The 12,876-nt window shown below is 55.2% G+C and overlaps 1 protein-coding gene and 1 long non-coding RNA gene across 4 annotated transcripts in view; one reads left to right on the top strand and one right to left on the bottom strand.

The window, feature by feature from the left end:
- Positions 1–1,485, bottom strand: part of NLGN2 (neuroligin 2) — a 60,433-nt gene extending 58,948 nt beyond the window's left edge. For 2 of the 3 annotated variants that reach the window (XM_053261897.1, XM_053261898.1), the window contains exon 1: positions 1,116–1,235. The gene's annotated coding sequence lies outside the window, so the exon portion shown is untranslated. Of the gene's footprint in view, positions 1–1,115 lie in introns of all 3 variants that reach the window. The other variant, XM_053261899.1, reaches the window with a different exon arrangement.
- A 115-nt stretch (positions 1,486–1,600) lies between these two features.
- On the top strand, positions 1,601–11,323 carry LOC128329943 (uncharacterized). The gene is made up of 2 exons (XR_008309863.1): positions 1,601–1,707; positions 2,101–11,323. It is a non-coding gene; the product is annotated as an uncharacterized LOC128329943 (long non-coding RNA).
- The last annotated feature ends 1,553 nt before the right edge of the window (positions 11,324–12,876 follow it).

Raw genomic sequence — 12,876 nt, 5'->3', positions numbered from 1 at the left:
CTCTCTCTGTCCCCTCCCACCAGCTTGGCTTTCCAAGTCTTTGGCCCAGCCGGGCATGCCTCACACTCACACACACACACACACACACACACACACACACCCCACCACAGCCCCCTACCCCCGGCCAATGTGTGCAAGGAGGCCTTGCTGGGCTGTGTCAGGATCTGGCCATCACCCCACTGCCACCCCCACAGCCACCCCAGCCCCAGAACGCCCCCCCCCCTTGGGCCTTGAGGCAGCTCAAAGGTGCTGTGGGGAATGGCACTGCCCAAAGGCTCCCCAGTGGGAGAAGGGCCGGTGGGGGAGAGGAGAGGGCCCCAGAGAGGGGGGGGAGGAGGGGTGTGAAGGGCGGGGAGAGGAGGAGGGTAGCAGGGCTGCCTCCATGGCAGGGCGGATGGACAGGTGGAAGTGGAAGAAGCAACGGTGGTGGAGGGGAGAGGAAGGAAGGAAGGAAGGAAGGAAAAGAGAGAGAGAGAGCAAGCTGGGCTGCAGAGAGAAGAGGAGAGGAGGGCTGCCTCCATTGCAGAAGAATGGTCTTTGGACAGGCAGGCAGAGGGACTCAGGGCCACTCAACCCACATGCATGCCGGGAGATTACCTGGGAGTTGCTGCTGGGGGGTGGGGGAGGCTGGGGGGCAAGCATGGATGTGGGGGGGGGATGTGCGCTTTCTATGGAAAGGAGGGAGGGATTTCCAGGAGGGGATTCGGCACCTGGGGCCTAAGGCCCTGAGCGGAGCCATTCCAAAGGGATTCCATGCGCGGTGGGGGTGGCGGTGTGTGGGGAAGGGAGGAGAGGGGAAGCAGGTGCCAGAGAGGAAGGAGGGGTGGGGGGGAGAAAGAGGAGAGGGAGACCCGGCTTGGCGGGGGGAGGAAAAGAGGGGGGTGCTGGGCGCCGCCGGGAGGGGTGATGAGGCGGAGGAAAGATGGAGCGCGAGCGAGGCAGGCGCCAGCCGAAAGGAGGATGCTGTTGCTGGAGGAAGCGGGGGGGGGGGAGGCGCGAAGATGGAGGAGGAGGAGGAAGCAAATGTGGGGGGGGGCTCTGGCCTGGCGTGCCCGGCGTGGATCTGCACCCCCCGCCCGCTCGCCTGTGGGGTGGGGGTCGCGGCGGGGTCTTACCGGCATCAGCAGCGCCGCCTCCGGGGGGGTCCCGGGGCTCGGGGGCCCGCGCGGGGGGGCTCTCCTCCTCCGGCTCCCTCGACGAGCGCTGTCCGCATCCTGGGGGGGGGCGGCGGGCGGGGGGAGGACGGAGGCTGCTCAGCCGAAGGCCATCGCGGGCGGAGGACTGCGGGGAACGCGGGGGGAGGGCCGGGGGCTCCCCCGAGGAGGAGGCGGAGGAGGCCGCGCCGGGCAGCGGAGAGCGAGCGAGGATGGAGCAGCCCCTGCCGTCCGCCCGCCCTCCGCCGTCCGCCCCTCCCTGCCCTGCCCTGCCGCCGCCGCCGCTGCTCGGCTCCTTCGCTGCCGCTCTCCGCCTCGCCTCGCCCACCAAGCCCGCATCAGCGGCCGCGTCAGCCAGACGCCAGGGAGCCGCGCGCGCGGCGGCGGCGGCAGCGGCGAGGACGGAGCGAGGGGAGGGGAGGGGAGGGGAGGGGGAGGACCACCACCCCCCGCCCCGGGCAGGGGGGGCCGAGGAGGAGATGGGCGGGCGGCGGCGGGTGCCCGTCGGCGGAAGAGCGCCCTGAAGGGGCCCAGGCAGGCCAGCCGGAGGGAGGTAAGTAGGGAAGCTGTGGTCCTTCTCCGGGGCGGGGAGCGGGGAAGCAGGCGAGCGACTGGGGGCCCTGGCTGGCAGCGGGCGGGCGGGCGGCCCGAACCAGGAGGAGGACTCGGGGGGCTGGGTGGGGGGTGGAGGGAACAGCGCCCTCCAGGGGGAGGGAGGGAGGGAGGGAGGGAGGGAGGGGGTCTGGGCAGGAAAGGAGGGCAGCGGAGAGAGGGGAGGAGGAAAGAAAGCGGTCGTAGGAGCCGCCGAGGAAATGCAAGAGGCCAGGAGAGAGGAAGTGTCGAGGTGCTCCAGGAGTTCCGATCGCCGCTCAGCTGGGAAGCTCGCGCCGGCTGGCGGCGACTCTGGGCCAGTCACTGCTCTCTCCCCCCCCGACCTGCCTCACAGGGTGGTTGTGAGGAGGAGACCCCGCGCCGAGTCTGGCCCGCTCGCGACGAGGAAGAGCAGGAGCCCCGTCATGTTGGAGCACCAAAGAAACCGAGGCGGCGGCGGCGGCGGCGGCCCGGAAGAGAGTCTATGCAAGCGCAGCGGGCAGACGGCCAGGGCCGGGCGAGGCCGCGAGGGGGGCATCATCCGATGTGGGCAGTGACCAAGACACGCCGGGAGAGCGGCCGCCGCAGACCCCGCTCGGAAGGAGATGCCTGTCCATGTGGAGATGCTCCATAGAAGCGGGGGCGGGGGCGCATCTCGCCTTACCGGAGGGAGCCGCCGGCTGCTGCCCTCCCGCGCCTGCCTGAGCTCGTTGGCAGCCGGCTGGTGGCTTGGCGGGCGGCCTGCCTGCCTGCCTCCTCTCTGGGCCCGCCCGGCGGCTGAATGGCAAGTCGGGTCGGCGTGGGGGCGCACAGCCCGGCGGGGCCCTGAGCGGCGGGGCGGGGGCAGGCAGGGACTGGGGGCTTGTTCCGCGCCAGGTCGCTTGGGGGCTGCCGCGCTTCTCAGCAGCAGCCGACTGGGGGTGAGGAGCAGCCTAAGCCATAGGGCAGAGAAGGGGCACGCCTGCGGGCAGCGTGATGGGGAGACCCGGGGAGGACGCTCAGAGCCCGCTGGACTTTGGTGACTCTCCACGGGGAGGGAGCTCTAGGCGTGGGGGGCTGCTGGTGGTGAGGGCCCCTCGGGGAAGCTCTCTGGACGGACACGAGACATGCAGAGCCTTCCATTTGCACCACAACATAAGTTTGGTGCACTTTTGGGGCGGAGTGAGTGTGTGTGTGTGGTGGGAACATAGGAAGCTGCCATATACCGAGTCAGACCATTGGCCTACTCTATCTAGCTCAGTATTGTCTACCCAGATTGGCAGCGTCTTCTCCAAGGTGGCAGGCAGGGATCTCTCTCGGCCCTGTCTTGGAGAGGCTGCCAGGGAGGGGACTGGGAACCTCCTAGATGCTCTTCCCAGAGCAACTCCATCCCCTGAGGGGAATATCTCCCAGTGCGGCTCACACTTCTAGTCTCCCATTCATTTGTAACCAGGGCAGACCCGGCTTAGCTAAGGGGACAAGGCATGCTTGCTGCCACAAGACCCCCTGTCCTCTCAGGGGGACAGATGTCTGTTCTGGTCCTGATCTGAATCTGTCTCCGATACTGGAGAGCCAAACCCAGTCCCAAACATAGAAGCTCTTCTTCGGGAAGATTCCGTCTCTAGAGAGAAGGGTCCCAGAGCATGGCCCTCCTACAAATAGTTTTCATACAAGGAGACCCCTTTCGGACTGCTGAGTCTTTACTTTTTAGCAGGAAGCTGCAAGCAGAATTAAGCAGAATTAAAATAGTGGTTATGTGTGGTATTTTATATAGCCAAATATTATCCAGCAATGGCTACAAGATCCTTCTATAATGTTTACTCACAAGTAAGTCCATAAATGTTGTTCAGTAAAGATTTTATTAATTATAAACCTCTTCCTGGCAGATCACATCCCTTTTATTGCTTCCTGTGCCGTGCAGCTGAGAATGGAGAGGTTAAAAATAAGTTTGCCCCTCAATTGCCCCTTAATAAGTCAGCTTCTGTTTCTTGGTGGGGGTAAGCTGGTTTCTTTTCATTATTTTATTTTATTATACCAAAATAATAATCCTATTCATGCAGAGCAGACAGGAATAAAAGGAGCTAGAAACAGTGTCCACAGGGGACAAGTCATGGGAGCATTGTCAGGATTCTCAGGAACACATGAGTGTACAAACCGCTAGCATGGAAGGAACTTTATATGCAGGCTTTATACACGTTTATTCCCAATGGCATCCCCTCACCCTCTCCAAAGAATTCCTGGGAATTATAATTTGGTGAAGGGGATTTCCTCAGAGAGATGTCTAGCCTGCTCCTCCCCCCCTCTGCAGAATTACAGTTCCCTGGGGAGGGAGGATGGCTGTTTAAACCAGTCTGTTATAGTCTACACCCTCAGGGTGTCAAACACATCAGGCTTTCTGAATGGAAAGGCTTAACATGTTTGGGTTATAATTCTGCCCCAACAAATGCCAACGACTGATGGCAGAAGTTGTCACCCAGTGCTCCTGGGAACCCTGGGACCAACCCTGACCAAACTTACCCTGATCATGTGGGGTAAGTTTGGTCAGGTTATAGTCCTGGGGGATGGGGAGGCTTTTTAAATTATTATTAAGTGGGGAGCCCCTCGGCCTAGGAAACGTGGCCATTTAATCAGACTCCAAGAGCTGAAATGAATTTGGGGGATGGATATCATTTGTTAAGCAAATGCTCCTAACTTAAATGTATTTGCAAAAATCTGATCCCCCTCCCCGCAGTTAAATGCCCCCATCCTGCAATATGTTTAATTTATGAATATTGTGGATATAAGAGTTTGGAAAGAGGCAGAAACAAACAGTGTGAAATTCTGAATCTGGTTGTGTGATACTTAATCCGCAACTAAATTTTCAATTAAAAAAGAAAAAATCACGAAAGCCCAAAACCTGGGACTGGCTGTATCTAACCCCAGCACAACACCCCTCCAATGGCTGTTGCTGTGTCTACCTTACTTTAAAAAAAAAAAAAAAGATTGTGAGCCCTTTGGATTCCATCTTATTTATTAATTATTTTTCTATGTATACCACTTTGGAAACTGTTGAAAAGTGGTATATAAGTAGTAGTAAGAACATAGGAAGCTGCCATATAGTGAGTCAGACCATTGGTCTATCTAGCTCAGTATTGTCTTCACAGACTGGCAGCAGCTTCTCCAAGGGTGCAGGCAGGCGTCTTTCTCAGCCCTTTCTTGGAGATGCTGCCAGGGAGGGAACCTTCTGCTCTTCCCAGAGCAGCTCCATCCCCTGAGGGGAAGATCTTCCAGTGCTCACACTTCTAATCTCCCATTCATATGCAACCAGGACATGTTGCATATGAATGTTTAGCAATGAAACCAGGGCATGTACCCAAACTGCTGGCCAGTTCTAATGAACCAATATGTGGACTGCAGTTCGGTTCAAATTCAATTTTAATTCAAACCGAACCACCAGAGACGGTTCTGTGCACACCCCTAGTTTGTGGAGCTGTTTTTTTATTTTTTTAAGTATTTTGCAGTTAAAGTATAAAGTATTTAAAGTATTTAGCTTAGCTAAGAGGACAAGTCAGGCCTACTACACAAGACCCACTCTCCTCTCCTTGACCAGCTACTACAAGTAGTACTAGATTTGAACAGGGTGCCTCCACTTGGCAGGTTTTAATTTCGGTTCCAGTGGACCAATATTTCTTTCTCCTGTTCAGTGATATTAGTACACGAGAATGCCCTGCTTCCTGGTGGGAAGCAAGAGGGGCGGGGGGGGGTCATTGTGGTGCTTTGCCCCTTGCATCCATGAGCGTTGGGCCAATCTCGTTTCTCACCATTCACAGGAAGTGTTTAGCCATGCAAAATCTGCATAACAAATATGATGTGTTCTCACAATCCTTTAATTCTCACTTTATTTTAAGTGCGGTCACATTCCTTCTAGTTTTCGTGAGCAAAACACACATGTATGAGAATGACTAAGTGTTGGTGCCTTGTTAAATGAGAAGACCTGCTTAACAGCACTATAAAAGAAAGAACATAAAATATAAGAGATATGAGTTTTTGGCAGTATCCAAATTGCTAAATAAATCCGAGAAAACCAAGAATTTAAGTCCCCCTTCAGCAACAGAAGTGGCATAATTAAGGGGCAATTAATCACAAATCCCCCATCCCACTGTGTTGAACTGGACACAATAAAACATGCTGAACCTGCCAACAGGAAGCTTTTGATTAAAGGCACAGTAGTCCCAAAAAACTGTCCAGAACAAGCTGAAATTGGGTTTGCAATTTATTGCAAAACACATAGACAAAACAAAATAATCACAATTAAGGTCTGAGCAAATGCTGGAGGGCAACCCAGAAAACACGGGAATGTAGCAATTTAGCAATGACTGTGTCAGGATGCTGCATAAAAATTGAGTGAACAGGAGATGGAAATTCCAGAGGGAAAAGGAAGCACAGCAATGCAGATAGCTACAGAAATGTTAAGAGGGGCCTTAACTTGGAGTGACCCATAGAAAACATGCCAGCTGTTGACCCACAGTCAAATTCTTGCAGAGACCCATTGGCCAGGGGTGGGAAGATGGAACTTTGAATTCAATGTGCTTTGCACAGGCCTAACAAAAACATCAACATTGGAATATTCACAGTGTGGGGGGCTGGTGCGATGTGACTGTGTCACTCACAGCCATGAGCAACTTGAAAAATGATTTCAGTGTCTCCCACTTCAATCCAATGGATGCTTACTTGGGAGGAAGTAAGTTAGTGGGGTTTACACCTGAGAAAACACCCATGGGCAGTGCTGTGGAGAGGATGGCCAACTTGTAGCAGCCCACCAAGAGAACAAAGGTTCAGACCTGGGTCTCCTCCATCCACGGCTTATCCACACTGGTGTGAAGGGTTTAAGGCAGGGCTGCTCAACTTTGGCTCTCCTACAGATGTTGGCCTACAACTCCCATAATCCCTGTTTATTGGCCACCGTGCCTGGGGATTATGGGAGTTGTAGTCCAAAAACAGCGGGGGGGCCTGTGTTGAACAGGCCTGATTTAGGGTCTGTTTCAATCCCTACTAGAGTTTATGACAAACTGGAGAGCACGGCTGCCAGGGAAGTGGGATGTGGGGGGACAGAGAGGCAAGGCCCCATCATTGTTCTGCCACAGAGGAGGGCGAGGGCGAGCTGGTGGGGCTGCGTCCCTCCCCAGAGGCATCTGCAACGCCTTGCATCAAAACGAGACAGAGGGCATGTGTGGGTCAGCATTGATCTGGCCTCCCATGCATATTCATGGCTGCTGCTGGTGCCCAAATGCTGACTCCAGGAAAAGGGGATGGTGTCGGATCAGGCTTTGATCCCTGCTTAAAAATCAATGTGGAAGGAGAATAGATGATGAACAAGACCCATTTCCCATCAATAGAACCTTTGGCCCGAGGAAGGGCACTCCGCCCACTGAAGAGAGAGCAGTGGACAGGGTCCAACCCGCTGGGATCCCAAACAGGGATCTTTGGAGAGAGGGTCCCCCACCCCCATGATTTTGCCTTGCCTGGGGTCTGCTAGAAGATTGGGACGGGGAGGAGAGAAGTCCTTGGCGAGCAGTCCTTGCCTGACCCAATCCCAAGATGCAGCTACTTCTAGGGTGGAGAGAGTGACGGAGCCGGCAGGGGCTGGGGAGTTCGGGGACTGCGTGGCCCCCAGAAGCGCCAGTATGCCCTGCGCGAGCGTGCAGGGCATACTGGAGAGACCCCCGAGCTGGGAGGCTGAAAAGCAGCCTCCCGCTGGGGGTCTACTCATGAGTAGCCGCGGCACAGAGCCACAGCACGGCTACTCATGATCCCCAAAAACGGGTTTGCGGAGCGCTCGCTCAGCGAACCCGGTTTAAGGAGCGGGCTACTTGAGCGGGTTACCTGCTCAGGCGCCACCCGACTTGCAGCCAAGCCCGGTGGTTCCCATGGTGGGACGAAATTGGGCTAGCGGAGGCTAGCCTGATTTCGTCCCATCATGTGAATAGCCTCTAAGTATTGTGGTAGTGAGCATGAACGGGGCCCTTTGCTAAGCAGGGAATACCTTGGTTTGCATTTGGATGGGTTACATGTGAGCACCGTAAGATCTTCCCCTTAGGGGATGGGCCCGTAGCTCTTGCTTTGCCTGCAGAAGGTCCCAGGTTCACGCCCTGGTAGCATCTCCAAGAGAGGGCTGGGAGAGAGACTCCTGCCTGCACCCTTGGAGAAGCTGCTGCGGGTCTGGGTAGACAATACTAAGCGAGATGGACCAAGGGCCTGACTCAATCGAAAGCCACTCCTGTGGCCCTAGGAATGGCAGGAGATGAGGAATGGGTGTATCTCTTGCTGGTGGGCTTCCTTCCCAAATGCATCGGGTGGGGAACAGGGTGCCAGACTCGAGAGGCCTTGGTGTTGCAGAGAGGGGCCCCCAGGTGCTGCCCCCTCCAGTCAGAGTGTGAACCGGCCACCCCTCCACCAGCCCGTGCTGCCCCCATGCCAACCCCCCACCCGAAAACACCACCATCCCTGCTTGCTCTCCCCCTCTCCCTCTGCTTGACAGCCTTTGCCAAGAGCTCCTTTTCTCTGGCTCAGCACTGCCCCACTTCTTCTGGCCCGGAGGCTCCAGCAAGACAGGCGGGGTGTGTGTGTGTGTGTGTGTGTGTGTGTGTGTGTGTGTGTAATTAGCAGCTGCTTCTCACATCTTGGCTGCTGTCACCCATCTGCGCAGATGATGTCCCCCTCCCTCTCCCCCCTCCCTGGCCCCACCCAATATTCCTGCCCCCTCACACCTCCTAACGCTCCTCCTGTGTGGGGCAGCACTTGCTAATTGGTCAGGTGGCGGCTATGGCTATTTCTGCTCTGGGTGCAGAAACCACCCGCCCGCCCCAGATCACAGGGGAGAAAGCGCCCCGAGAGAGAGTGGGCATTAAAGCACCCCCACTGGATGGCTCTAGAGAGCAAGAGAGTGGGTGGGTGAGGGGCCAGGGCTCTGCCCCAAGGAGCTGACACTCTACAATTGACACAGAGGAGATAGCAGCGAGAGGAAAGGGAGGCGGAGACCAGGATAAACGGGGGAAGAACAGATCATTTCACTCACCCATCCGAGTTAGAAGTCATGAGGACTAGGGGATTGAGTCATTCTGAAATCATTTTTCGAGCCTTCAGGGAAAAAGAAACCATTGAGGAAGGGCTTGAAGGAGGAGAGGAGGTGTTCTGGGAGGGAGTTCCAGGGCTAAAGGGAAGCAGGAGAGGAAGGGGGCACTGTCTGAAAGACCAGGAGGCCTTCAGGGCAGGGCTGGCCCGTCTATCAGGTGGTCCAGGGCACCAGTTTGGGGAGGAGGGCTCAGAAGTAGGGCCAGAATATAGCACTGCTGCCTGCTGTTCTTTCCCTCCCTCTTGAATTGCACCCCGAAGTACTGCCCAGTGGGGTAAGAATGTCAGAGGCAAGCCTGCACCCCGCTCCCCCAAGGGCCTGCGCAGTCTGCACCCCCAAAGACCACAGGCCAGCCCCCAATAGTCTCATCAGCTGCATTCCCCCTCTTGAAGGTGAACGGCCTCTCTCTCGTTTCGGCATTCATTTCCGAAAAGAAATGGCCTCCGACTGGATTCCCAGATTCACAGCTGCATCTTTTCATCTCTGATGTGTTAGAGTTTTGCCCCCATCATAGTCTGGGGAACTCTCTCCCACTGGATCCTCAAACCAGCACAAGCTAGTCATTTGCAGGTCATCCTCACTGGCTGGTCACTTCTCAGCTGGGAGCGCCAATACCAAACTCCGCCAAGGGCGCCAAAGAGCCGAGGGCCCACCATGTTTCAGGGCAGTAGCCTTGGAGGGACAAAGGTCACCCCTTTTGCAGGGGAGCAACTGCACAGAAGGGGGCCTGCCTTCATCTCCTGATTGTGGGCTTCCAGAGGCATCTGGTGGGCCACTGGGGGAAGCAGGAGGCTGGACTAGATGGGCTTCCTTGGGCCTGATCCAGCAGGGCCGTGCTTAATGCCTTGCAGCTTCTTGTACAGGTAGATTGTAATAGGCCAGAGAAGTTCCATTTTCAGTTCTGGTTTCTTGATCCTAAGCAGCAGATTTCCAGGGCGAATCTGTCTGCTCAAACATCACGTGCTGCAGTGAGAGGGTGCAGATGCTCCTGTGAGTTTTTTCCCTCCTGGTCACACTGCATCAGGGTTTGTAGTCTTGAGGCTGGGGAAATGTTTTGCAGTCCCCCTGCAAGTGTGTCTTGCCCCTGGGAACAAAAATGGTTTGAAGGCAATCTTGCAACGTTGCAGCAACACAGAGGGCTGAGCTCATGCAAATAACGGCAGCCAGGCAGAAAAGGGCTACAATATGGAGTGTGCAGCTGGGGTTGGCCTGAGATGATGAACATCGTTTCATGAAAACGCAGATATGGGGACAATGCATCACAGTTGTGTGTGCAGGTATGACTCAGGAACAGATCTGCTAAAAGCACTGGGCCGTTCACACAGGTGTGTATACCAGGAGTTCTCAATTGTGGGTCCCAGATGTTGTAGGACTACAACTCCCATCATCCCCAGCCACAATGCCTTAAAACAGACGGTGATGGACATTGTAGTACAGCAATGTCTGGGGACCCAAATCACAGTAACATCACAGGACAGTTAGTCACGCAATGCTTCAACACTGGATGACCTGGAAGTGGATAGGTCAACACACTCGACTGGAAATCGCGGTGAGTTGAGCCACGTGATAGGAAGTTTTGCCTGGGGTTTTGTGACTGGTGATGATGGCTCCTACACACACGTCAACATAATGCTGCAGCTATGCCTGTGTGAATAGGCCACAATAGACTTTTGGGACGGCTGTCAAAGTTTTTGGATGAGGATTTAGGAGCAAGAGGACTGGAGTATTTGACCCAACTTCTACATCCGTGTTGGAAGGAATGGCAAGGAAGCAGATTGAGGCTAGACACTAGGAGGATTTCCTGAGAGCAAGAGCTGTCGGGACAGTGGAACAGCCTGCCTCATGAAGCAGTGGGCTCTCCTCCCCAGGGTGCTTTCCAGATTACACCCTATGAGAGTGTCACTACGTGTCCGCTAAGTGTGCTTCCGTAGTGCCTGTGTTTTGACATCACGGTCCCTGCACTATCAGCAAGGAGCCCTTCACATTTCCGATGCCTTCTTTCAGATTGTATCCTTGCGTTTGTCGTACAACGTTGCATGTGCGTTGCAAAAATAAAAGCTGTATTTTCCCATTGTAGGAGGGTTGTGCAAACTATTTTACGTTTTCAAAACAATCCTCCTGACAAGCCGAAGCATTTTACTGCTGAACAGCGAATAACCTGGAAAGCACCCTAGAGGTTTTCATGGTGGAGATGGAATTCCAGTGCCTCAACCTTTTGCACCAACTATCCTAATGTCCACTAGGGGCATTGGGAGTAGAGGTAGTGAGTGAGGGTCTCCTTACCTGTCCCTGCTTGCCTCTGCTCTATGACCCCTGCCTTGACTCCTCAAGCACTTCCTGTAGGGAGCCAGGCCTATTCCTTTCCTCCGGAAGGTGGGAACATCTCTCTCTCTCTCTCCCTACCTGTCCATTATGTAGCTGATAGATAGGATAGGTCTTTCCTATCTCAAATGTACTTCACCAATAAACCTATTTAGTTTCAACTCTACAGTGTTCTCCCTGCGCGTTCTTTAAATAGCTCCAACAACTCAACTCTGCACTCTGTCACTGGAGAGGTCACTTCCTTGGACTTTGGTCAAATAATCACAAACCCCAACATTTCAAACAGAAGATGGAGGGGTACCCTAGCAGTTTCCTGCACTGAGAGGGGGGCGGGGGTGGACTTTAAGACTTCCAGGGTCCCCTCAAACTCTAAAATTCTGTGACATGGTTCTGTAAAATCATCCTTCCCCTCCTCTAAAGGTAAAGAGTGCTGTCGAGTCGGTGTTGACTCCGGTGTTGACACCCACAGAGCCCTGCGGTTGTCTTGGGTAGAATACAGGAGGGGTTGACCATTGCCTCCTCCCATGCAGTATGAGATGATGATGCCTTTCAGCATCTTCCTATATCGCTGCTGCCCAATATAGTACCAGCGGGGATTCGAACCGGCAACCTTCTGCTTGTTCGTCAAGCATTTCCCCACTGCACCACTTAAGATGGCTACTTCCAGACATAGTACTTGACCCCATCTGTTCCTTTGCGCACAAGTGTGCAGTGCACACCCTCTCACTCCCCCACTCCGCCACCACCTCTGGAGCAAACGCGCACTTCCTTTGTCCTAGGTTGGCTGAGCCTTCTCTTCAAAGAGCCGCGAAAGCCCTCGTCCAGTGAGTGGTGTCTCATGGGACGGTGGGGGTGGGGGTGGGCGGACATAAAAGCCTAAGAAGAGACCCGTTGGATCTCACCCAAGGAGGAGGTGCACCTTCTAGTCCAGCACCCTGTTTCCCACAGGGTAGGCAACTGCAGATGCCTCTGGGGGCGCCACAACTAGAAGACGAAGGCCTGCCCCTCTCCTGCTGTTGCTCCCCTGCAGCTGGGATTCAGAGGCCTCCTGCCCTGCCCTGAGCCTGCAGGTAGCCTACAGCCATCAGGACCAGCAGCCATGGGTAGACCTGTCCCTCCCAGGACTCCTCCTGGGTTCCAGTGGAAAGAAGCCTAGTCAGAGGCTCAAGCAGCAGTAGCTTGCAGGTCAAAGCAGGGACAAAGGGTTTTTTCGGAGGCTCAGCGGCTGACACGTGGTCCCTCTATTCTTTGAGCAGCTCCGTTCTCCTTCGTGGCCTCCTGGTGCCATCTGGTGGCATCGGGGGGCTATGGCGGGCAGCAGGAGTTGTACAGCTCCCGGGGTGCATATTCCAAAGTGCTGGGCTGGGTAGTTCCAGGGGCTTCCCCGGTCTTCTTCAACCCCGCCCTCCAACGGTGGTCGTCAGAGCGACTTCTCTGGGCATCTCCAGTGGTGTCGTGCTGCAGGGACGGGCAAGGATGCAGTCCTGGTACTTTCCCCTCTCCAGGGTCTCAGCAGAGATAGTTTCTACATGGAAATCATTTTGATTGTTTGATTGACTGACTGATTGATATACCGCCCTTCCAGAATGGCACTGCTCTTGCTATTCCAACCATTTATTACCATTTCCCGGTCTTAGGAACATATTAGGAAGCTGACCCTTGGTCCCTCTGACTGGGAGCTGCCCGCCAAGGTTTCAGGCAGGGCTCTTTCCCGGTGCA

Source organism: Hemicordylus capensis, chromosome 6, assembly GCF_027244095.1.
Source record: "Hemicordylus capensis ecotype Gifberg chromosome 6, rHemCap1.1.pri, whole genome shotgun sequence".
NCBI classification, from domain to species: Eukaryota; Metazoa; Chordata; class Lepidosauria; order Squamata; family Cordylidae; genus Hemicordylus; species Hemicordylus capensis.
This window is presented reverse-complemented; position numbering and strand designations above follow the sequence as displayed.